The sequence below is a fragment of the Lontra canadensis genome, unplaced genomic scaffold (genome assembly GCF_010015895.1).
Source record: "Lontra canadensis isolate GAN:19392208 unplaced genomic scaffold, GSC_riverotter_1.0 scaffold13, whole genome shotgun sequence".
Classification (NCBI taxonomy): domain Eukaryota; kingdom Metazoa; phylum Chordata; class Mammalia; order Carnivora; family Mustelidae; genus Lontra; species Lontra canadensis.
Window position 1 is genome coordinate 23,235,402 of NW_022631007.1, and position 25,719 is coordinate 23,261,120.

Below are 25,719 nucleotides of genomic sequence, written 5' to 3' on the forward strand. Positions count from 1 at the left end.
CACATGATACGTCCTTTTGTGTGTTGATTATATATCTAGGCTGAAAGTGTGTTTGTGTGGTTCGTGGAGAAAAGAAGGGGGCAGTTGTGAAATGCTTACAGAGTCTGAAATGCTTATTTTGAAAGAGGACACACTTATGGATATAAAATAAATAATTGACATGATGGTCAATCAACTTGAGGGAATCATCTCATCCAGTGCTTTATGAAACCATTCATGGAGATTGAAGCGATGTGGAAGAGAAAACAGTATTAAGTATTTACTCTACCCCGTGCACTTTACACTGAATATCTCAGTTAATCTAAGCAATAAGATGATGAGGTAGGTGTGTTACTATCTTTGTTTTTTTTTTTTTTTTTTTTTGGTATAAGGAAAATATACCAGAGGAAGTTCAAATGTGTCATTTGTGGGACCAAAGCTTGAGACTGATGTAATTCTAAAGCCTTTTTTTTTCTTTATACTCTTAACATGAGTGTTAAGGACTGAAATTCTGTGGTTGATCTTTCTTTCATTTGCATGAGAACGCTGCTTTCAAAACTCAGATCATACATATGAATTCTTTAGTAAATAAGTAATTGATGATTAAATTTTAACTAAATAAATGACAATTGTCTTAACTTTTGTAATCCAACCCAAGCTGATTCTGTTCCTGCACAACAGGCCAGTAAGTCTGAAGGGAAGGTGTTGGGGCCTGGAAAGTGGCTTTATTCAGAAAGCCAGCAAACTGCAAAAATTGCATACTGTTGTCCCAGAGAACCATGTTCCCTCAACATGGAATTTGAGCTGCTTTTATATTAGCAGAAGAGGGAAGTGGGATGCGATTGTTGTCAGAAGGTGACTAATGTTTGTAGAAATCCAAGGAAGGTCATGTAACTTCTTTGTCCTTGGTCAGTTCATCTTTGTGCACAGGCATCAGGTCATGCCATTCCTGTAAATCTTTTTTTTTTTTTTAAAGATATTTTTATTTATTTTAGAGAGAGAGTGTGAGTGGGGCTGGGAGGCAGGCAGAAGGAGAAGGAGAGGGAGAGAATTGCAAGTAGACTGCTTGCAGATCGTGGAGCCCTTCAAAGGACTTGATCCCATGACCCTGAGATCATGACCTAAGCCATAATTGAGAGTTGGACGCTTAAGTGACTGGACCTTCCAGGTTCCCTGCCATCCTTGTAAATCTTAATCATAACATAATCATTTCTGTATGTCCTTATCTCCTGGGTGAAGTAGGTTTTGGGTAAAGAGTGGTTTTTATAAATCATAGCTGTAGCATGTCTACGTGGCAGGGCTAAGCAGAAGTTTCTAAGCTATAGGTTATAACAGCAAGGGAAAGAGAAGCGATATGAAGTCAGGCTAATTTTCTCCTGTTAGATATTAAGTGTTAATAGGGGCATTCAGCAATCTGAAACAAATCTTCTTTAAAAAATGTTGTTTGGGGGGCGCCTGGGTGGCTCAGTTGGTTAAGCACCTGCCGTGGGCTCAGGCCATCATCCCACTTGATCCCATGATTGAGTTCCTCATTGGGTTCCTTGCTCAGTGGGGAGTCTGCTTCTCCTCTGTCCCTCTCTCAAATAAATAAATAAAATCTTTAAAAAAATGTTGTTTATGTCAAGAAAACTTAAAAAATAAAAAAGCTGCTTCTCCAAGGGCAGAGACTGTATATATTTTACGCTTCTCTGAATTTGAGGTGACTGTGGTCTTTTCTTTCAGTCCTGCCGTTTCATGCAGTGCAGAGAAGTTTGGAATGAGTTTAGCTTGACTTAGTTACTTATACTCCTCTTTGTCATCTTCAGGTGTGTCATCATTGAGGGACATCCTTTCTAATACCACAGTGGCCACTCTGATACTTTCCCTTTTTGTCTCTTGGGTGATCTTCATCTTTTTTTCCGTTTCAGTCATCCATTGATCCCAGTCCTTTTACACATAACTTCTTGAAAGAGACAATGTTTTACCTGAGGGATATTTTCAAACTTACTAGTATTTAAAATATTATTGCCTTTAAAGGGAATGGATCACACTCTGTTCTCACACTACTGTTGGTTTTGAGAGGGAAGGACTTACAGAATGCTTCTCTTTTTAGTTCGCAAATTTGGTCTCTGAAATACAAAGCTAGTGATTGCATGTAGTGATTCTTCACTTAATTCAATAAATATTTATTGCATGCTCCTATATTAGGAGCACCATGCTGGTTTAGTACTAGAGCAAGTAGGAGGGAAAGACAAAAATGGCTCTCAAGAAAATTCCATGTTCAATTTAAGGAAATAAGACAAGCACAGGCATAAATAAGGAATAGGGTATTAGGATATGATATCATGAGAATAGCCTAAGGTGATCAGATCAGTAAAGCTGTTTTAAATAATTTGAGAAATAATGACGCAATTACATATATGTGAAAAAATAAAGGATTAGAAGAGATTTAAGAAAGATACAATTCTGGACTGCATTGGCTCAAGATTTCATCATGATGATTGCATTTGCACTAGATCTTGGTGCAGGTGGAAAATGTTAATAGAGAAGTCAAGGAAATGGCATGCTTGAGCTTAGAGTCGAAGAGACATACTTCACATTCAATGAATGGTGAATTCATTAGTTTGACAACAGAATAAGTTTCTTGTGTTGGACTAAAACCAGGTAGCACTGGAAAATTAAGGCTGGAGCTAGGTTGTAGGAAATACTGATAATCACAGTAAGGACTTTGAATTTAATTGGTAGGCAATTGGGAAAAAAAAAAGAATATTTTGGGAGGGCCAATCCTGTGAATAAAAAGTTCCTCTTTGATATTAGTCTGGTGGTATCTTCACAATGGATTCCAGTTGGAGGACATGTGGACAGAGGATAGTTTTTAGGAAAATATAGAAGTAAAAGAATAAGGCATGAGGGTAAGACCTGAGGCCGTAGCAATGGGAATGAAGGAAAGGAATAGATTCAGGTAAGACTTTGAAAGAAATGGGGTCAGGGATTAATAATCATCATCATTTGTGTGGCATTTACTTGGCCCTAGACTCTGAGTGATTTATATTATTTAATTCCACATCAGACAACTCTGGGAGATAGATACTAATACCATCCTCATTTTGCACAAGAGAAAACTGAGGGAGACTTTAGCCAAGTAAATTGTTCCCAGGTCAGATAGCTAGAAAATAACAAAGATGAGGCTTGAGCCCATTCCTTCAATCTCCAGAGTCTCTGTATAACCACAGTACATCATCTCTGTAAAAAATAACTGAGATTTCCAGGTTGACTGAACTGGAAAATTACATTACCAATAGTCAGAGAAACATTTTTTTTTTTTTTTCAGAGTTTACCACTTCTTCGGTTAAGTCTTCGGGTGGGGAGGAAAATCTTTGGACTTTTAGGGAGAAATATCCCTTATGGTTCATGAGGAATCTCTTGGATACATTCATTTCTATGCTGGGCAACAGGGACAGTGTAATTTATGATATTGCTTGATTATAAATTAGAATAGTAAATATGTCATCTTAATATGATTTGTCTTCCTTCCTTAGAACAGCTTAAAATGAAACAAGGATAGAGTGCTAAATTAAAGATTAAATATCTTGGGTGCATTAGAGACCAATATTTTAGAGTTAGTTTACCATCATACTAAACAATAATCTTGACAGGGGAAAAAATCTAATTCCCAATATAGAGAGTATCTCTCTTTTTCTATACTGGAGAAGTAGCATAATGTACTACTTAGGAGCTTGGGCTCTGGACCCATGCTCTTGCATGGGTCCAGATCCCAAAATGAGTCCTCTTTAGCTGTGTGATTTTGTAAGGTGTGATTTTTAGCTGTGTGATATTTTGTGTGTCAATTATGTAAGTTCTCTGGCCTCAGTCTCTTCACCTTTGAAATGTGATGGAACGTAGTGTGTTTTCTGAATATTGTGAAGGGTAAAGGAGATAAAGCACTTATAGTGGTCCCTAAAACACAGTCAATCCTCAATGATGTTTGTTATGTTCATTGAACTTGATCTCATCTATCATAATTTTTAAACATGTTATTGTGAATTTTTATGTGTTATGGGCACAAAACAGTGAATTTTATAAGCAAAAACCCATGTAACTTCACAGATCAAGAAGTGGGACATTTTCTGCATCTTGGAAACCCTGGTTTTTTTTTTTTGTTTGTTTTGTTTTTTTTGTTTGTTTGTTTTTTACTGCCCAAACATTACTCCCTTCCACCAGTTCCATATGGATAACTTTTTCATGACTTTTGTAATCACTTCCTTGCTTTTCATTATAGTTTTAACATTTAATCATGAGTCCTTAAATACAAAATGCTAGTTTAGCTTGATTTTTTAATGTATATTCATAATAGTCATGCATGCCTTTGTGTCTGGTTTCCTTTCCTAACTTACATATCTAAGTTTTGTTAATGTTTTTCTGTGGTTCATTAATTTTCATTGCTGTGTAGTATTCCATTGCAGAAAGATGCTACAAAGTATTTATCCGTGATTGTAGATGAACATTTGGACTGTTTCTGGGTTTGGGCAATTTTGAATAGTGCTGCAGATGTTTCTTGCTGTACATATACATGACTTTCTGTTAGTGATGAAATTGCTCAGTTAAATTGTATACAAATTTTCAATTTTAGTGGATAGCACTAAACATTTTCCAAAGTAGTCGTACTAATTATACTCCAGTCAGTAGTGTATGAGAGTTCCCATTGTTTTATCTGTATCAGTGCTTGGTGGAATCAGTCCTTTAAATTTAGCCTTTCTGATGAGAATAAAGTTTACATTTCCCTTTGAATAATGTGGTTCTGTTATGTGGTTTAATTGCCATATGGATATTATTGTCTGTAAATTGCCTGTTCAAGTGCCTTGCCTATTTTTCTATTGTGTTGATTTTTTTATTGTTAATCTGCAAAAGTTAATTGTATTTGAATAAGAGCCTCCTTTCAATTACATGTTGCAAATACCTTTTTTCTCTCTGTGACTTGCTTTTTCAGTTTCTTAATGGAGTTTTTGATGAGGAAAAGTTTCCAATTTTAATTGTAATCATATTTTTACCTCTTTATATTTAGATCATTCCTTTTAAATTTATTTTTGTGACTGGTTTGAAGTAGAAGTCAAGTCCTGTTTTCCTTCCAACTGGATGTCCAGTTGTTACAGAATCATACTGAAAAGTCACCTCTGCCCATTGCTCTTCAATGCCATCTTTATCATAAATTTAATTTCCATCTATATCTGCATTTTGGGGGCCAATTCTTCCTTCTTTTAGGGCAGGACTGGCAGAGTGAGAATCTTAAGCAAGCTCTGTGTCCAGTATGGAGCCTGAAGCAAAACTCGATCCTACCACCCTGAGATCATGACCTGAGTAGAAATCCAGAGTCAGATGCTTAACTGACTGAGTCCCCCAGGAGCACCCCAACTATTGTTTTTAACTGGTCTATTAATTTCTTCTTACTAATTATAATACTATTTTAACTATGGTCACTCTTTAATTATTTATGGTATTTATTAAAATGGGTTCTCCCACTATGTTTTTATTCAAGGAATCTTGACTTCACCTTATTTCAAACAAATTTTACAATTAATCTGTCGAGTTTGACAAAGGAATAATTGTTGGGATTTTAGTTGGGATTATATTCAATCTATTGTTAAGTATGTTTTTAAAGAATTGACATACTTACAATACTGACTTTTTAAATGAGCATGGTATATGTACTTCATGTATCTAGGTCTTTTTTATTTCTCCTAATCATATTTTGTGGTTTTCTGCATAGATGTCTTATACATTGTGTTTAGTTTGTTCTAGATGTTCTATACAGTTTAATGATATTATATATTATTAATTTTTAAAAACATTTTTCTTTTTGTTCCTTGAGTAAAGAAAAAGTTTTTTTATACTGTTCTTGCATATAGCAGATTATAAACTCACTGATTAAATTCTAATATTTTTAATAGATTCTTTTGAATTTTCTACATAAAGTTATATTTTCTGGGATTAAAGATAATATTATTTCATACCTTCTAAGCTTTACACTTTTATTTCTTTTTCATATCTTACTGAATTGGCTAGAATGTCCAGAGCAATGCTGAATGAAAGTGGGAAGAATGAAAATTCTGCTTTTATTCCCAGATCAAAGGGAACACTGTCACCATGTTACTATTGAGAATGCTGTTTACTATAATGTTTTGACAAAAATCATATATTAGATTGAAAAGTTTGTATTTTTCTGGTTTTACTGGGATTTTTCATTATAATTGGGTTTTGAATTTTATCAAATGCTTCCTTTGTATCTATTGAGATTATCAAATGATTTTTCTTGTATATTTTTTTAATCTGGTGATTTATATTGATTGATTTTTTCCCCCACAACAGACTTCACATTCCAGCAGCAGAGTGGCTGCTTTCTTGGGCTTACTGTGGGACTTAGAGTGCCAGAGGATTTTTTTTTTTCATTCTCTTCCCTCCCCTTTTGAGACATCCCCCCATTTGCATAACAGAGTAAGGTTCTTGTTGCACCCTTGTACCTTCCTAGGTGGCAGAGTGCTATTACTTGTTACTTGGCACAGTGCTTCTGGTAGGGACAGGAGGATGCTGGGTTCTGTTGCTCTAGTCTCGACCTTAGACCTATTCTGGGCATCTGGACCTCCGGACAGTGGCTCTTTCAGTAATTCCTGCCCATTCCTCTCATGGTACCTAAACTCTTCCTTGACTCTCTGGGGTTCTTTGTGGAAGATGGTCCTGTTCTTACACCCAGTAGTAGCAGATGTATGCCTTGTGTTGTTATGCCTGTTTTCGCGTCTGAGAGACCACCAAGGAGCCAACACCGATGTAATCACACGAGGGTTTATTTGACAAGCTTAAGCTTGGGCCCAAGTATACCCGACACAGCGGAGCAGGGACTTGGACCCGGAGCTTAGTTAAGGCAGGGGTATTTATGGGTTCCTGTTACTAAACCAGGGTGGGGGTTTCTGGAACCAAAGCAGGGTGGGGCTTTCTGTTACTAAAACAGGGTGGGGGTCTCCAGAACTAAATCAGGTTGGGGCTTCCTGTTACTAAAGCAGGGTGGGGGGGTCTCTGGAACCAAAGCAAAGTAGGGGAAAGTTCAGCCCTTGGGCACAGGGGTCTGAGATGGCTGCTGGAGCTAAGATGGCTATACTTACACTAAGGCTGAACCTGAGGTGGGATGGCCTTAATTTTTCTCGGCCTCCACAGTGTCAGTTTGAGAGTCTGGGCACAAGAATTACCTATTCCTCTAACAGAGCCAGATGAATTTTTCTTCTACCTCTTTCCCAGAAACTGTGGATCTTTTCCAGGGTACTAGAGATATGAGAGTTTTCGGTCCTAACAGGTTAAATTTTGCTTTGCATTAGAGAATGGTCTGGGGAATCAGAAAAGATTTTATGTTTTTGTGACACCAAAGTGCTCTTTCTGGTCTCTTGCCCTGACCTCAGTCTTTCCACTAAGCAACTGGTAGATGTCTGAAAAAAAAAGCATATGAATGAGTGCATATTCCTTTGTGTCTGGGTGATCCTAGGGTGTCTGTATTGTTCTGGTGACCCGTTCTGCCCTTCAAGTACTTGTTACAAGTTTTAGCTGTTTTCTTCTTACCTACTTTCATAATGAACAATTATTCCTCTCATGTTCTGTCAAAGGTGAGAAGGTTCTTATGTCCCGTCTGTCCTCGGTGGCTGTTACTCTTTAAAATTTAGTTAATCTCTTTGTCTTGCAACTCCAGGTCTCTGGTGGGCTCAGAAAAAGTTATTATTTTGTAGATGATCGGGCCTTTTATTACTATTAGGATAAGAGCAATATTTTCTGGTGGCTTTCACTTTCTAAGTAGAAGGAAAACTGCAGATTTTTTCACATGTATTTTAACTCGGCCTTTCAAGTTTTCCAAGAAAAATGATTTTTTTCCTTCACAATGCCTAGTCTGCATTTACCAGAGCCAGAGTCCTAAATTAATGCTATCTTTATAGCCTTTCTACACAAAAGTGAATTGTTGCTGTCACAGTTTTGTACATGACTGAAGCTCATTGGATTATGTGTAGCAGGATTCCATTGTTTTAAACAAGGTAGAATTCAAGTTTTCTCCTATAAAAGGAAGTCTGGCCATTGGCACTGTGGGGCCAGAATTGTGGTACCTTGCTCATTAGAATCTAGTCTCCTTTGACAGTTCTGTTCTACCGTCTTGGCCATATGACTTCATCCTTATGGGTTTTCCAGTAGTTTAAGATGACTACTGGACAGCTCTTCATGTTATATGCAGCAAGAATGAAAAAAAAAAAAAATGCAGTGGCAAAAGGGCATACTACCAGCTGATTTAGCCTTCCTTGAAGAGATTCCCTGGAAACTCTACCCAGTATTTTCTACCTAACCATCATTACTCTGTGTTGCAAAAGAAGCTGTTAATAGTATTTTTGTTGTACACATAATGGCTCTGAACATGTCCCTAGTAGGGGAAGGGAAGATAAGTATTGCGTGGGCTCTTAGAAGTCGCAGTGACAGTTAGAGAATGGGGAATATATTTTGGTAATGTGATTTCTGACCTAGAATGGTGTGTGTTAAAATACACAGATTCTATCTTAAAACAGAGCTGGCTGGATTCTGATATCAGTTCTGCAAATTGCTAGTTATATGACCTTGAGCTTAGATTCTTACCCTAACTTGTCTTATTTTCTTAGCTGTAAAAGGGGTATGATAATTACTATTTGGAAACGTTTTGGTGGGATTGAATATGATAATATATGCAAAACGTCTGTCACATAGGAATGGATCAGTAAATTGTATGTTTTATGTCACCCACCATATATTAACTTACACTAGAGTCAGTTATTTAAGGGAGGACAGAGTTTATTCAAGCCTGATACTAATTGATAAGGTAGAAAGGACATTTACTTTGTTCCTGTGGGTAAAACTTTATCGTTTAGATGGGATTGAGAGTCTCAATTTCTACCTTTTAAATATATCATTTTGTACTTTGAACGATAGTGAAATATTGCTCAAAATTCAGGTTTATGATAGCAGCACTTTATGTATTGTCGAACCAAGAAACAGATAAGATGAGTTCCAGTTTGAATTCTACCATTAGAAGTTCTGAAACTTGTGAAAGTCATTCTGACCCTCCGGACTTCAGTTTTGTCAGCTGACAAATCAATTAGGTAGACGAGCTGACCTCCACCACTGTTTGACAGCTTTGAAGCTCCGTGATTCCGTGCAGTTTCACTTGCCCCAGACTTACGCTCTTGTCAAAAGAAACAATGTAAAACCAGCAAATAAAGTGATAAAGACTTAATTTCTCAAACCTAAGTTGAATTTTTTACAGGAACTGGCTTTATTGTGAGGTTTTGCCAGTTCTGAAGTGAAGTGATAGATGTTAATTGAAAAACACAGTGCTGTATTTAAAAACTGGCTTTAGATTCTGCTTGCAGAGATCGCTGGGCTAGACAAAGTGTGTCCCTTTGGGCAAGTCATTTAAATTCTCTGCACCTTAGAGTACTCATTTATAAAATAGGCAATATATGTTAAGGCCACGATGAGGACTAAATGAAATGACAATGTAAAAGTACTTTTAAAAACAGCACAATTTTTCAATGCTAAGTTCTTTAGAAAGTCCAGTGGGTTAAAAAAAGAAAAAATGGAAAATGCCTTCACGCTGTGGTGTGAAGATTATATAATAAAGTGGTATAAATAAAATACAATAAAGTAAAGCCACCAAGGATCTCTGTTTTAAAGTTCGTGTTAGATTTTGCCCGCCTGTTTTTCCATCCACGTTATGTTTTAGGAAGCTGTGGGTCTCAGGCACTTCAGAAGCCAGGCAAGCAAGGAATGTCTGCAATTTTGTGCATGAAGTATCTCCTTGAGATATTTCTAGATATGATCTTTGTATCTGAGGCATTCTGCTGGAGATCCAGTGAGGCTGAAACAAAGAGTGAATCTTTTGCAGTATGTGGCTATTAGCGCTGTCTGCTCTCCTCAATTTGCCCATCTGAATTGACAGTTAAAGCTCCTTCTCTATAAATAGCAAGTTATTAGTTAAGGCATGGTTGCCATATGGCAAAATGGTCTCTTTTGCTAAACTGATTAAATACAATAGCAATGTCCAGTCTTTAAGAAGATACTGTGTTCTGTGATACAAGCCTAGAGATTACTTTTGTTCCCTAACATGAATCAAGCTTATATAGTCTCTGTTTCTATATGTGTGTGTATATTTATTCATCTTGTCACTACTTCCTAAAACTCTCGAAACATGCCATATATGTATTAAAGTGTGTAAAGTGCACTAATATTATGTCTACAGATTAATGGAGTTTTACATAGTTATATACTTGTGTTACTACTATGCAAACCAAGATATAGAGCACTTGCAATCCCCATGACGTTCCCCTTATATCTCTTCCCTGGCAATAATCTTACAATTTTTAATAGTTAAAAAAATTTGCCTTTATGGTAATAAGCTTCTAAAAAGGAATGAAATATTTTTTTAAAAAATTATTTATTTATTTATTCATTCTTAGGAAGGAAGTATTTTGAAGGGCACTTCTGATTTTTTAAAATTTCTTGGAAGTATCAATAATTATGACAAAAAAGAAAAAAAACCCCTCTGTACAATGCTGAGTAATGCAATGAAGTATAATAAGGTAAGTTATAAACTTCATTATATGACCACTGAAATGAAACAGGATTGCAACGTGGAAACCTCGCACAATTCTGCCCGAATCTCCCACCTGCGAACCAAAAAATAAGAGGTGCCACACAGGCTGGTGAGTGTTCTATTGGTCATGTTGCCAGGCAACCTCAGTCAGTATCAGAGACACCCAATTGAGCAGCAGAGACTCAGACTGGAAGGTATCTTGGAAACAGAAGGGTCCAGCCGAAGGAGAGGGAGGGAGGGAGGAGAGAGAAAAATAAAGACCGCCACTTGAACATTTATCCGTGTTAGTCATGACCACAATATGTTGTTGTTTTTTTTTTGTTTTTGTTTTTGTTTTTTTTTTTTTTTTCCTTAGCAACATGCAGCTAGCTGAGAGCAAAATTCTTTGGGTTTCTGCTCCCTTCACTGTTTTCCTCCTTCATTGTGTCTACAGGTTAAGAGTGCAGAGACTTGGTAAACTGCATCATCATTAATTTGTAGGAGGGAAGGGTGTTCCGTGAGTCATTTTCAGCAAATTCGAACCATGTTAACTAAAAGTTCTCTGAGATTTTAATCATACAGTATTCTATACGATTCAGTCATGCTTAAAATAACCTGATTCTTACATTGATATACTGCTTTTAAAAAAGTGAAGTACAAGATAAAATACTCACCACCTGGAGTTAACCTCTTCGTGGAAGGAGAAGGCAAAAAGGAAGAGAGAGGGAAGCAGGCGTAAGCCCGTCTGGATGGGCCTTAGAGGAGATGAGGTGCACCAAGCAAACAGGGAGAGAATCTGGGAGCATGACCTCGGGTGAGCCCTCCACTCAGATACAACTTTTATGTATCATCCTAGAAAGTTATCTTCCATTCTCTGCAGTTTTTTGTAAAACCTTTTCTACTGTACTATGCTCTCACCCCACATTATTCTCCTTTCTTCCTGTTTAACTGATGGCATACAGAGAAAACCACCTCTGTGAGATAGGAAGCTCCTGCTAATTTATCACTCTCCCTGACTTCTTTCATTCTTCCCTTCTGATGCTTCTTCCCCTTATGTGCCAATGCCTTCACGCATGTTCTGGATCTTAACACCTGTGTGTTTTCTAAAAGCCTTGATTTGAGTATTTTCTTTCTCTTCCATATCCTCAGCCTTCTTCCCCTCTCCTGATTTCTTCCCATTGGCATTAGACCAGTCAAAGGATCTTTCCCCTTAAAAACAAACATTCACCTGTGCACAAATCCTCCCTTGTTCCAAGTACACTTTCAGCTACACAGAAACTCTTGTCTCTGCTCATAACTAGATGTTTCATAGCTATATTCTCTGTCTCAAATCTGCCTCTTCCATTCACACCTCAACGCACTGACTCGCTTTTTCTGTTTGTCTGAAAGTGTTCTTTCCAAGGTCACGAAATTGAGTCCTGGAGCTCTACATGGAATATATACCTTTGATCTCTTTGTGTAACTTTGTACCATTGAGCATGTCCTCTCTCGTATGATATCCTTTCTATTGGAACTTACTATAATTATTACAATTATTCTTACTCTCCACAAGAAAGACTGCTTCTTAATTTTTCATCTGGTGATGGCAAGCACTAAAATCCTGACTTTGACAGAATAATAGTTATAATGCCTCAGTGATTTAAGTTGAAAGCAGTACATCGCTACATGGCTCTTGTATTCAGTTATCAGGATTGTACAAATGTCTCTTTATTCAAAAATACAAAGTGAATGATCCGTAGCATGGTCAGTGACAGCAGTAAAGCATATGTTGTCAAATGAAACCAGAAACTGATGCTTATAGTGATTTTCTTAAATATCAACTCTTAAAAAAAAAAAGATTTCCTTAATCATTGGGGGATACAGGGTGCCGAGGGAGAAGGAGAGAGAGAATCCTCAAGCCGACTCTCCACTGAGCACGGAGCCAGTCGGGGGGCTTGATCTCAACAATCCTGAGATCAGGACCTGAGCCAAAATCGAGAGTTGGCTGCTTAACCGACCAAGCCATCCAGGCACCTGGCCAGCCTTTTCTTCAGTCATTTTCTTCAGCTGACTTCTCTGAAGTTATTATTGAGGACCTCTGCCTTGAGCTTCCTCTCACAGCTCATTAATAATGGTGAAGCACTATTCTAGGAAATAGAACATGCCTCCTCCCATACCATCTCTTCTCCCACTCATTGCACCATTCCAGGGCCCTTTCCTTCATGAGAACTCCCGTGATTACAACTTCTGCCGTAGTTAACAGAGAGGCCACTTCAGCTGCATTCAGTAAAGCAGTTCTTAGAGACTTAGTTGGATCAGTGATTCCTTTTTCCACCGTATTCACAGAGTCTCAAACATGGTGTCATAACCAACTTCTGAGGAACTTCACATAATTTTCTCAACTGTCAGTGCTCTTTCAACACCTGAATTCTTAGCAATGGTTATTGCAGGAATATCGAGTGTCTTCTTCATAATTTCTGTACCAAGTTTTGGATCTTCATTAGCTGGAGTTATTGAATCCAAAGCTGGAATGTGCGGAAGCAGGGCACAACCCCTCTCCCAGAACACTGCCTGCTTCAACAGCAGCTACTGACGGCTCTGAGGGCACCTGCAACCCTCCCTGTCTTTTCATGCACTTTCTTATCACTTTTCTCACCACCCTTCAGCCCAGCTACTCCATCTGAGAGTTTGCCAGATGTTCATTCAGCTTTTCCTTTTCCTTTTCCTTTTCACTGGTTGTCGTATCTAACTGCTCAATGATTTCTTGAATACGTTTCTCAGTTTGGGCCTTGTCATCTTTTCCTTTAAAAGCATGGCATCATTTTTGGCCACAGTGACCTCTCCAAATTTTCCCAAGTTGTGAGGTTAAACATCTTTAAGATTCAGAGTTGATCCTTCTTCTGCAGACATTGCACCATCAGTAGCAACAGCCACATCTTTAAGCTAGTTCTTTGTATTGTCACCAAAACCTGGAGCTTTGCTACAACCTGAAAACCCAACTTTTGGCCTATTCAGAACCTGTGTACTCAGAGCTTCTCCATCAGTATCTTCAGCAGTTATGACCAAGGGCTTAAGATGAACATTGGCGGTTTTAAGAGCAGCTACAATAGACTGAACACTAGGAATTTTCTTTTCACTTGGTAGAACATAGGCATCTTGGAATTCACATTTCTGACTTTTTTTTTTTCTAAGTTTTATTTTAGAGAGAGAGCATGTGCACATGCAAGTAGAGGGAGGACAGAGGGTGAGTGAGAGCAAGATGGAGAAATACAGACTCCCTGGAGTGCCAGAGCCAAACTTGGGGCTCGATCCTACGACCCTGAGATCATGACCCGAGCCAAAATCAAGAGGTCCAAAGCTAAACGTGACTGAGCCACCCAGACACCTCCACATTGCTGAGCTTTTGATGTGTTAATGAGGTATGGAGAAATACCACCTCAATTAGACTTCATACCTTCAGTGATTTCTAATTCATCATTTAGTGTTTTTCCATCCTTTACTATGATGATGTCCTTTCTCCTAAGCATTTTCACTGCATCAGAAATAATGTTGCCAAATTCTTTGTCTCCATTTGCAGAAATCGTGGCAACCTGAGCAATTTCCTCAGCAGTTGTCAGAGAGGCAGACTGCTTCCTAAGTTCAGCAGTTACAGCAGCCACAGCTAGCATTACACCTCTCCTGATCACCACAGGATTAGCACCTTCACTAATCTTCTCAAAGCCTTCTTGGCAGTCGAGCATGCCAGGGCAGTAGCAGTCATGGTGCCATCCTCAGCCTCTTCATTTGTGTTATTGGCAACATCTTGAACAAGTTTAGCACCAATATTTTTATATTTATCTTGTAAGTCAATAGACTTTGCAGCAGTCCTGCCATCTTCTGTTACTCTGGGAACTTCCCCAACTCTGTTAAATCATCGCTGTTCTTCCCTTTGGCCTTATAGTAATGGCTACAGCATTGACTAAATGGTCTACGCCTTGCAGCATTAAGGCCCGGGCATCGATACCAAATTTTACATCTTTGGCATAGGCCCGAGTGAGATGAGGAGCCAGTGCCCTGGACACTGGCCTAAGTTGGCAAAAGGACTTTTGGTAATCGAAGCCTTTCTGTAGAACGGTGGCAGGGTGTGTGGACAGCGAGGCAGGCGTTTAGAAGCTAGTGAAGGCATAAGTCAGTACTCTTAACAGTGTTGGCCCCGGAAATCTTAATCTTCAACAGGTCTTTGATTTTTATCTAGAATTGCTGTATTATAAGCTCAGTGAAGTATATTGTCCCAACCATCTAGCACAGGGCTAAGAGCACTTAGGCACTTGAGTTTGCCAAATAAGTGAAATAGCTTATGTATGAATGAATCTTAAATGCTTTTTTCTTTTCCGGTTGTATTAAATTATTTTGCTCATCATACTGTTGATCGCAGTGTTAGCAATGGCTAACATGTATTGGTTAGTTATTGTGTGCCAGTTCTTATGATTCTCTCTCTCTATATATTATATGTATAATATATATGGTATATATAATAAAGTCAGACAGCTATATATATAATATATATAATAGAGTCAGACACTTATATATAATATATAACTTGTAAGGTTATAGTAAAGATATTATATATATTTTTTATATTAGGTTATGGTAAAGATTATTATATGCTCTCATGGCCACTTTGCAAACATGCGAACAACTGGGTTTAGCCTAGGCAAATTAATCTCTCCAGTATCTCCCAATGAAAGGGTGGTGGAGTTGGCACTTGAATCAAAGTCTGGGAAATACTCCTAACTGTACCACATAGGGGTGGATTTCTAGAAAATAGCAGCAACAGCAATGCAACATTTTCTGTATTTCCAGCTCTTCGATATAAACGTTTATTGTTGTGATCCTTTTCTATTGTTTAGCCTCTTCATTATCTCAGAACTGGCACATGACTGTAATCGCCGTCTTTCTTAGGGGTCAACAATTATCGTTTTGGTTTGGTTTGGCATATGAAGAGAGAACCTAGAATATGCATTCAGGGAGCACCTGGGCGTCTCAGCTGATTAGCTGTCCGGCTCTTGATTTTGGCTGAGGTCATGATCTCAGGGTCCTGGAATCAAGCCCTGTGGCAGATTCTGTGCTCATCGGGTAGTCTGCTTGAGGATTTTCTCTTCCTGTTTCTGTCCCTCCCCTGGCCACACTCTCTCTCCAAAAAAAAAAAAAAAAAAAAAGTGCATTCAGGTATTCAGGTTTGGGCTAAGAGAAAAGGAGCTTCTGTAAAATGGCAAGAGGAGATAATGGAGGAGTTTTGGGATGGCCAGGAGATATGGTGCTGTCTCCACAGAAGAGAGAGAAAGTACAGGGAAGTTGGGGAAAGAATAGTAGAACAACTGACAAATACATCCTGCAGAGCCAATTGCAAATTGAAAAGAAAAATCCTAGCTAGTGACTTTTATAAGTGAAAAAAAAAGGGGAGAATATAGAGAGGAAGTGAGATGAATGAAAAAGGAGTACAAAAATGTGATGAAGAGAAGCATGACTTAAGTATGATCAAAGAGAAATATAACTTCATAAAATGAGAAGAGGGAATAACTAAGAATTAAAAATGGCATAAAGAAAAATATCCAGTGCATCAGTAATAGGTTTCATTGATTCAGATTGCTGCCTTTGTAGGTATCTGCCAGAAATGCGAAGCAAAAAGAAAAATAAAATGTTGATCGCTGTTCTGCTGGGGTGGAGCCTAATGGATGTGGGAAATCTGAGAATTTTTATACCAATGATGGACTTTTGCACGGGAGAAATCATACCAACATTTTCTTTCTCCGTTTATGCACTGTTTTATTCCGCTGAAATTAATAGATAAGAGATTTTGGAATGGAGTACACTTACTGATTTGTTTGGATGTCAATCAGTGGTTAGAATGTATTTACTATGCTTATCAGAATCAAAAGAAAACATTATAACCATTCAGCCGCATGTAGTGGAGCCTTTCCTTGGACAAATCAGATGTTATTGATCTTAAAGCTTTATGCTTTTGTTATTTGAAGTATAAAACTATAAAAGCTTTGCAGAAAATTTATGAGTTATTTGTTTTTGGAATTTGAACCTTGATTCAAAAATAAACTGTAATAAGGAAAACTGTCTATTAATAACTTGTTTCTCACTGCTCTAACGTAAACTATAAAGAGCTCATTTCTAGAAAAGAAATCTAACAATTGAGGTAAAATCGAAGTAGGGTGATACTCATTTTTGTCCTCCCCCACCCTGTTCCTCGGCCTTCCTCTGTATTCCCCATAGTTCATTTCTGCTAAATAATACTGAAAGAAAAATTGTCTTCATAAGTTGATTTAATTGGAAATGATTGGTACAGAGTGATAAATGGACATACAATTTTATATGACCCAGGAACATAATATTATTTAATTATTGCAGTAAAATGAGAATTAAGGTCATTTAAAATAGCATTTTTAGATTAGACATTTAAAAACAGACTACAGGATAGATTACCTTTCTTATATAGCGCATCTTCTTTTAAAATTTTTCTTTTGTCTGAATAAAAACAAATAATGGGGTGCCTTCTTTTAACAGGGAGGTTTTTTGTTTGTTTTTGGTTTTTGGGTTTTTTGCTCATGGTAATTTGATTTTTGAATCTGATTACTTTTGTCATTAACTCAATAATGATTTTTTTCAGGTTACAGTATACTGTTGATAGGAGACCATGTTTTTCTGTAGCAACAATCACTGGAGTTCTCAGGTACTTCAGTTAGTATGATGTTTTAATCTAAATCATATAGAAGGGAAGAACCTTTTGGGGTTGAAGAAGGTATGTCTCAAATATATTAAAATTTCTTTACATAAGTGACATAGAAGATTCATTTGTGTTGTTTCTTCTGTAAAAATTTAGTCGGATTTGATTAAATATAGGCTGCAACAGTAACAGTGATAAAAGGTGAAGTAGTCTTCCCTAATTTCAATGACTGCTTTTAAATACTGGGCCTGATGGTTTTGGGAAAGTATTTATTTGATACAAAAACCATAAATCCAACTGGAAGAAGATAGTTCCTGAACCTTGCATGAGACTCCAGGTTTGGAAGGTTAGCCAGTTTTGTAGAGTTTTAATAGAATTTGACATGGGTGCAAACTTTTATCTCCCGAAGTCACATAGATTCTATAACACTGGAGACTTTGGGAAATAAGAGAGAAAAATCTGAAAACAGAATACTTAAATCAGACTTTATTTTATGGTATTTAAAAATTTTTAATTAACTAAAAAAATTATTCATTTATTTTAAGAGAGGGTGGGGAAGGGACAAAGGGAGAGGAGAGAGAGAGAGAGTCTCAAGCAGATTCCCCGCTGAGCATGGACCTCCCCCACTCCCCACATGGGGCTCAATCCCAGGACCCTCAGATCATGACCTCATCTGAAATCAGTAATCAGACATCTAACCAACGGAGTGACCCAGGCACCCCATAAATCAGCCATTATTTTAATAAAAAGTTCTGCCCTTCTTTTCTTTCTCATTTACTCTGTTTTGTGAACAACTTTTTGACAATCCTTTGAGTCTAATACTGTTTGTGACACTTCATTATAACTGAGTATGTCCCCATGTACTCACATATGCACGTGCATAAGTGTCAGAGAACTAAAGATTTTATTCTTTATCACTATTACATGGTGCTTTTCTTACTTGTTTTCAAATAAAACACATATTTCCTTTAATTCAGATAATATGTACTATTTATGGATAATTTGAAAAGTAGAAAAAAATGATAAGAAGAGTTGTAAAACAACCAAAAAGTTCACACATCCCCACCTATTCTTGCCAGTACTTTTATAAAAATAAGTAAAAAAAAAAAAAGTTGTGATTATAGTGTTAAAACAATTATGTATGTTAATTTGTTGAATTTTATAGTATCTTATAAGCTTTTTTCATGTTAGTGCAAAATTGCATAAGTTTCTAAAAGCAACATAATATGCTGCCAATTGGTTATGTATCTGTTTTGAATTCTTTTAAATAAATAATGCCATCATACCATCTCCCTTTAATATGGGGTTTGGTTTTTATTTTTTCCTTATTTATTTATTTTTTTAAATTTAAATTCAAATTAGTTAACATATAGTATAGTAATTGGTTTCAGGAGCAGAATTTAGTGATTTATCACTTACCTACAACACCAAGTGCTCATCCCAACACATGCCCTCCTTAACGCACACCACACATGTAGCCCATCCCCCCAACTACCTCCCCTCCAGCAACCCTCAGTTTGTTCTCTATAGTTAAGTGTCTCTTACGGTTTGCCTTCTCTGTTTTTATCATATTTTCCCTTCTTTTCCCCTATGTTCATCTGTTTTGTTTCTTAAATTCTACATATGAGTGAAATCATATGATATTTATCTTTCTCTGACTTGTTTCACTTTGTGTAATACACTCTAGTTCCATCCGTGTTGTTGCAAATGACAATATTTCATTCTTTTTTGATGATTGAGTAATAGTCCATTTTATGTACTTACGTATGTACATATGTACGTATGTAAATACCACTTCTTTATCTCTTCATCAGTCGATGGACATTTTGGCTCCTTCCATAATTTGGGTATTTTTGATAGTGCTGCTCTAAACATGGGGTTGCATATTCCCCCTTTGAATCAGTATTTTTGTATCCTTTGGATAAATACCTAGTAGTGCAATTGCTGGGTGTTAGGGTAGCTCTATTTTTAAGTTTTTGAGGACCCTCCATATTGTATTCCAGAGTGGCTGCACCAGCTTGCATTCCCGCCAATAGTGTAGGAGGGTTCCCCTTTCTCTGTATCCTCACCAACATCTGTTTTTTCATGAGTTGTTAATTTTAGCCATTCTTACAGGTACAAGATGGTATCTCATTTTGGTTTTAATTTGTATTTCCATGATCATGAGTGATGTTGAGCATTTTTTGTGCATCTGTCAGCTATTTGTAGGTCTTCTTTGGAGAAATGTATGCTCATGTCTTCTGTCTACTTCTTAACTGGATTATTTATTTTTGGGGTGTTGATTTTGATGAGTTCCTTTTAGATTCTGCATACTAGCCCTTAACCTGATATGTCATTTGCAAATATCTTCTCACATTCTGCTGGTTGTTTTAGCACAGCTTCACTGTGCAGAAGCTTTTTAGCTTGATGGAGTCCCAATAGTTCATTTCTGCTTTTGTTTCCTTTGCCTCCAGTGATGTGTCTAGTAAGAAGTTGCTATGGCTAAGGTCAAAGGGGTTGCTACTTGCTCTCTCCTCTAGGATTTTGATGGTTTCCTGTCTCACATTTAGATTTTTCATCCATTTTGAATTTATTTTTGTCTGTGATGCAAGAAAGTCCTATAGTTTCATGCTTTTTCATGTGGCTGTCTGGTTTTCTCAACACCATTGTTGAAGAGACTGCCTTTTTCCATTGGATATCCTTTCCTGCTTTGTCAGAGATTAGTTGACCATAGAGTTGTGGGTCCATTTCTGGTTTCTCTGTTCTGTTCCATTGATCTCTGTGTCTGTTTTTGTGCTAATACCATACTGTCTTAATGATTACAATTTTATAATATAGTCTGAGGTCTGGGATTGTGATGCCTCCTGCTCTGCTTTTCTTTTTCAGCATTACTTTGGCTATTCAAGTTCTTTCATGGTTCCATACAAATCTTAGGATTGTTTGTTCTAGTTCTCTGAAAACTGCTGGTGTTATTTTGATCATGATTGTATTGAATTTGTAGATTGCTTTGGATAGTATAGACATTTTAGATATATCTTTTCTTCCAGTCCATGAGCCAGAACATGAGAATGTTTTTCCATTTCTTTGTGTCTTCTTCAATCTCTTTCATAGTGTTCTATAACTTTCAGCATACATATCTTTACCTCTTTAGTTACTCCCTATCTTATGTTTTTTGGGGCAATTGTAAAGGGGGTCAGTACCTTGCTTTCTCTTTCTGCAGCTTATTATTGGTTTATAGAAATGCAGCAGATTTCTGTACACTGATTTTGTACCTTGCAACTTTGCTGAATTCCTGTATCAGTTACAGCAATTTTTTGGTAGAGTCTTTCAGGTTTTCTACATAGAATATCATGTCATCTGTGAGGAGTGAGTGTTTGACTTCTTCCTTGCAGATTTGGGTGCTTTTTATTTCTTTTCATTGTCTGATTGCTGAGGCCAGGACTTGCAGTACTGTCTTGCAGTGGTGAGAATGGACATCCCTGTCTTGTTCCTGCCCACAGAGGAAAAACTCTCAGATTTTCCCCCTTGAGGATGATATTCACTGTGGGTGTTTCATATATGGCTTGTATGATGTTGAGGTATGTTCTTTCTATCCCTATTTTCTTGTGGGTTTTGTATCAAGAAAAGATGCTGTATTTTGTCAAATGCTTTTTCTGCATCTATTGAGAGGATCATATGGTTCTTATCCTTTCTTTCATTAATGTGGTGTATCATGTTGATTGATTTGTGGATATTGAACCACCCCTGCAGCCCAGGAACAAATCCCACGTGATCATGGTGAATAATCCTTTTAATGTACTGTTAGATTCTATTTGCTTGTGTCTTGTTGAGAATTTCTACATCCATTTTCATCAGGGATATTGGTCTGTAATGCTCCTTTATAGTGGGGTCTTTGGTTTTGGGATCAAGGTAATGCTGACCTCATAGAGTTAATTAGTTTTCCTTTCATTCCTATTTTTTGGAATAGCTTCAGAAGACTAGGAATTACTACTTCTTTAAATGTCTGGTAGAATTCCCCTGGCAAGCCATCTAGCCCTGGACTCTTGTTTGGAGATTTTTGATTACTGACTCAATTTCTTTGCTGATTATGAGGTCTGTTCAAATTTTCTATTTCTTTCTGTTTCAGTTTTGGTGGTTTATATATTTCTAAGTATTTATCCATTTCTTCCAGATTGCCCAATTTGTTGCCATATAATTGCTCATAATAATTCTTTTATAATTGTTTGTATTTCTGTGGTGTTCTTTGTTATCTCTCTTCTCTCATTCATGATTGTGTTTATTTGGGTCCTTTCTCTTTTCTTTTTGATAGGTCTGGGTAAGGGTTTATCAGTTTTGTTAATTCTTTCAAAAAACCAGCTCCTAGTTTTGCTCATCTCTTGTACTGCTTTTTTGATTTCTGTATTATTTATTTCTTCTCTCATCTTTATTACTTCCCCTCTTCTACTGGATTTAGGCTTTGTTTGCTGCTCTTTTTCCAGCTCCATTAGGTGTAAGGTTAGGCTGTATATTTGAGAATTTTCTTGCTTCTTGAGGAAGGCCTGTATTGCTATACACTTCCCTCTTAGGATCACCTTTGCTGGGTCCCAAAGGTTCTGGAGTGTCATATTTTCATTTTCATTTGCTTCCATGTATTTTTAAAATTTCTTCTTGAATTTCCTCATTACCTGTTAATTCTTTAGTAGGATGTTCTTTAACCTCTGTGTATTTGTGGCCTTCCAAAATTTTTTTCTTGTGGTTTTTTCATCCATTCTGATACCCTGTGTCTTTTGATTGGAGCATCCATTCCATTTACATTCCAAGTAACCATTGATAGATTTGAATGTAGTGCCTTTGTATTACCTATAATGACTCTGTTCCTGTAGATTGTCTCTGTTCCTTTCTAGTCTTTGTTGATTTTGGTGTCTTTCCCACTCAAAGGGTCCACTTAAATATTTTTTGCCAAGCTTAGTGTTTAATGTTCATGATCTCCTTTAGTTTTTCCTATCTTGGAAACCCTTTATTTTGCCTTCTATTCTGAACAACAGCATTGCTAGATATATACTACTCTTGGCTACATATTCTTCCATTTAGCTTGTTGAATATATCATTGCTACTGTCTTCTGGCCTGCCAAGTTTCTCTGGACAGGTCTGCTGCTTACCTTCTAGGATAAGGACTTTTTGTGCCTAGCTTTCAGAATGACCTCTACTTCTTTATATTTTGCCAGTTTCACTGTGATATGTCTTGGTGTTGACTTGTTTTTCTTGATTTTGAGGGGAGTTCTTTGTGCCTCTTGGACTTGAATGCCTATTTCCTTCCCTAAACTAGGGAAATTCTCAACTATAGTTTGCTCAAATAAAGCTTCTGGTCCTTTTCCCCACTCTTCTTCTTCTAGGGCTCCTATGATGTGATTATTACTGCACTTTATGGAAGATCTAACAGTTGTAAATATTTATGCCCCCAGCTTGGGAGCAACCAGATATATAAATCAGTTAAAAACAAACTGAAAGAAACTCATTAATAACAATACCATAATATTAGGGGACTTCAACATCCCACTCACAGCAATGGACAGATTGTGTGTGTGTGTGTGTGTGTGTGTGTGTGTGTGTGTGTATGTGTGTGTGTGTATATATATATATATACACTGGGTCACAAATCAGGCCTCAGTCAGTACAAAAAGATTAAGATCATACCATGCACATTTTTAGACTACAGCTCTGTAAAACTTGAAGTCAACCACAAGAAAAAATTTTGGAAGACCACAAATACATAGAGGTTAAAGAACATCCTACTGAAGAATGAATGGGTAATGAGGAAATTAAAGAAGTTAAAATATACATGGCAATATACCCTCTTCTACATGTACTCCAGGAAGGGGACCGTTCTCTCCCAGTGTGACCCAGGGTATCCCCACTCCACAGCATCTTGCCTGTGTGCTGCTCTCTCTCCCACTCTCTCCTTCTCTCTCTGACTTCTCTCCGTGAAAAGGCTTTCCCTCTACAGCACTGAGGCTTTTCTCGATTCATATCTCTGAACTTTGTTTCTGCCACATTCTCTCCTTGCAGTTGTGCAGATTGTTTTCTTAATCCTCAGATCGATTTCCTTGTTGTTCAAAATGATTTGATGTTGATCTAGCTGTGTTTGAGGGATGAGGCAAGTCCAGGATCCCCCTACTACTCTGCCATCTTCTCTAATACGGGTTTTTTACAGAGTTTTCCAGTGGAGAAATTGTTGTTTCAAAGTATATGATTTTACAGAGGGTTTTCCAGTAGAGAAATTATTGTTTCAAAGTATATGATTTTACAGAGGGTTTTCCAGTAAAGAAATGATTGTTTCAAAGTCTATGGTTGTTTTTAAGAAGCTAGATAAAAAATCATTTATTTTTAATAAGCCAACTTCTTTCCAAAGAAGTTTTTATCATTTTACGTTTTCACCCACAAAGTAAAAAAGGACTCATTTCATTCTAAAATATAAGTTTATCAAAAACAGTATTTAATTTTAATGTACAGTTCTTTAATTTGCACAATCCTAATTAAATTAATTAGTAGTTTTCGCAGACAACAGGGAAAATGTTGCCTTGTGTTTGGGTTGGTTGTTCATTTGCTTGTACATGTAATGGTAATCTCTGCTCAGCTTTTAAATCTTGTTTCCCTTTCTCATGTATTTTTGGAAAGTTTCCTTAATTGATAATGCTTCTATATTTTGTATTATTGGATTATATACTCCATTATATTAGATTGCTTTATATTGATAAATAAGTTTTGTCGTTAACAATTTTGTAAGACAAGATTGCTTTGCTAATAAGAATATGAATTTTCATTTTCTTTCTTTGAGTATATGATAATTTTACTTTATGTTAATTAATTGGGGACTAATTAATCAATATTCTGATTTTTAATTCTTTATTTACTTCTTCCCTTTAATTTCCTGTTTTAAGGCACTTAATTTATGACTAATAACTTCACCAAGAAGGTTGCAGGAAATAAAAAACATAAACTCAAGCTGCAAATCAAAGTAATAACTAAGTATATGGTAGCTTTATTAAGGTGGATTTTTTTTTTTTTTTGAGTGGAGGATTTTGAATATTTTACCTGTTAATACTTCTTCACTCTATTTTTGAGAAGTGTGTGCATTTCTTTCAGGTATCATTAAGGTAAAAAAAAAAACCCACTATATTAAAATATTCAAGCAGGCAAATAAAATTTTATTTATGTTTGTGCATCTGTACGATAAAAATTTGGAAAGGAGCACTTGCTAGTTTTACTTCTGGGAGTTTTTGTGGCTAAATCCCCTGTTGCATCCTCTCCTTTGTGCTGCTGGCATCCTTTTGTGCCCTAAAGTTCTGGGCTTTTCTTTGACTTTACTTTCTTTATGTCTCCGGCTAATTACCAGCTGGAGCAGAGTGATTCTGATATAATTTTAAAGATAATTTAATATGGTTTTTCATTGTATTCTACAAATAAATGCTTTGGAAAGAAAGCCTAGACAAGGAATAGCCTTTAGCCTCCACATTTCAAATAAGGAACACTTGTAATACATTCCTTACATGTTTTGTTATGAAGTATTCAAAAGTCTTAAGGCCATCTAGGAAGCTGAGGTTAAGATTTTCTAATGGTTTAATGTCTCAGTGGAAACAATTATTTTCTTTTTAATCATGTGACTTGTGACAGAAGATGGACAGCTCACTGACAGATGTCTGTTGGGAACTGTCTAAATGCTCTACTGTTGTCTTAAATCCCTAGGTCTTATATCCAGTTGAACATTTTGAATTTCTGTTTACCCCTCAAGATAACTATTAATGAACAAGCTTAAACTTCTGGTATGACATTTTATAAGATGAATACTAAGCTGCATTAAATACCTGAAACAAATAAATGGTGAACAATTTTTAGGTTGATGAATACATTTTTTTTAAAGATTTCATTTATTTATTTGATAGCGATCACAAGTAGGCAGGGAGGCAGGTAGAGAGAGAGGGGAAAGCAGGCTCCCTGCTGAGCAGAGAGCCCGATGCGGGGCTCGATCCCAGGACCCTGAGATCATGACCTGAGCTGAAGGCAGAGGCTTAACCTAACACTGAGCCACCCAAGTGCCTCTATGAATACATTTTTTATTTTTTAAAATTTATTTTATTATTTTTTAAAGATTTTATTTATTTATTTCACAGACAGAGATCACAAGTAGGCAGAGAGGCAGGCAGAAAGAAAGGGGAGGAAGCAGGCTCCCCGCTGAGCAGAGAGCCTGATGCAGGGCTCAATCCCAGGACCCTGGGATCATGACCTGAGCCGAAGGCAGAGGTTTAACCACTGAGCCACCCAGGCACCCCATTTTTTTTAAAACTACTTAATTTCATTATCTTCTTGAGGGTCATGAACAGCTTTTTACAAGCTTTCTTCTTGAAGACTTAATTTCATTATATTTTATTAATAATCCATTGCTTGTAAAGTCTTATTAACATATACTTTAGGCTTTGCCATTCATGGCATC

At 36.9% G+C, this 25,719-nt stretch overlaps 1 protein-coding gene and 1 pseudogene across 1 annotated transcript in view; one reads left to right on the forward strand and one right to left on the reverse strand.

Annotated features, from left to right (window-relative positions):
* Positions 1 to 25,719, forward strand: part of GALNT13 (polypeptide N-acetylgalactosaminyltransferase 13) — a 539,666-nt gene that overhangs the window by 46,836 nt on the left and 467,111 nt on the right. The window lies entirely within an intron of this gene.
* Positions 12,701 to 17,050, reverse strand: LOC116867935 (annotated as a pseudogene).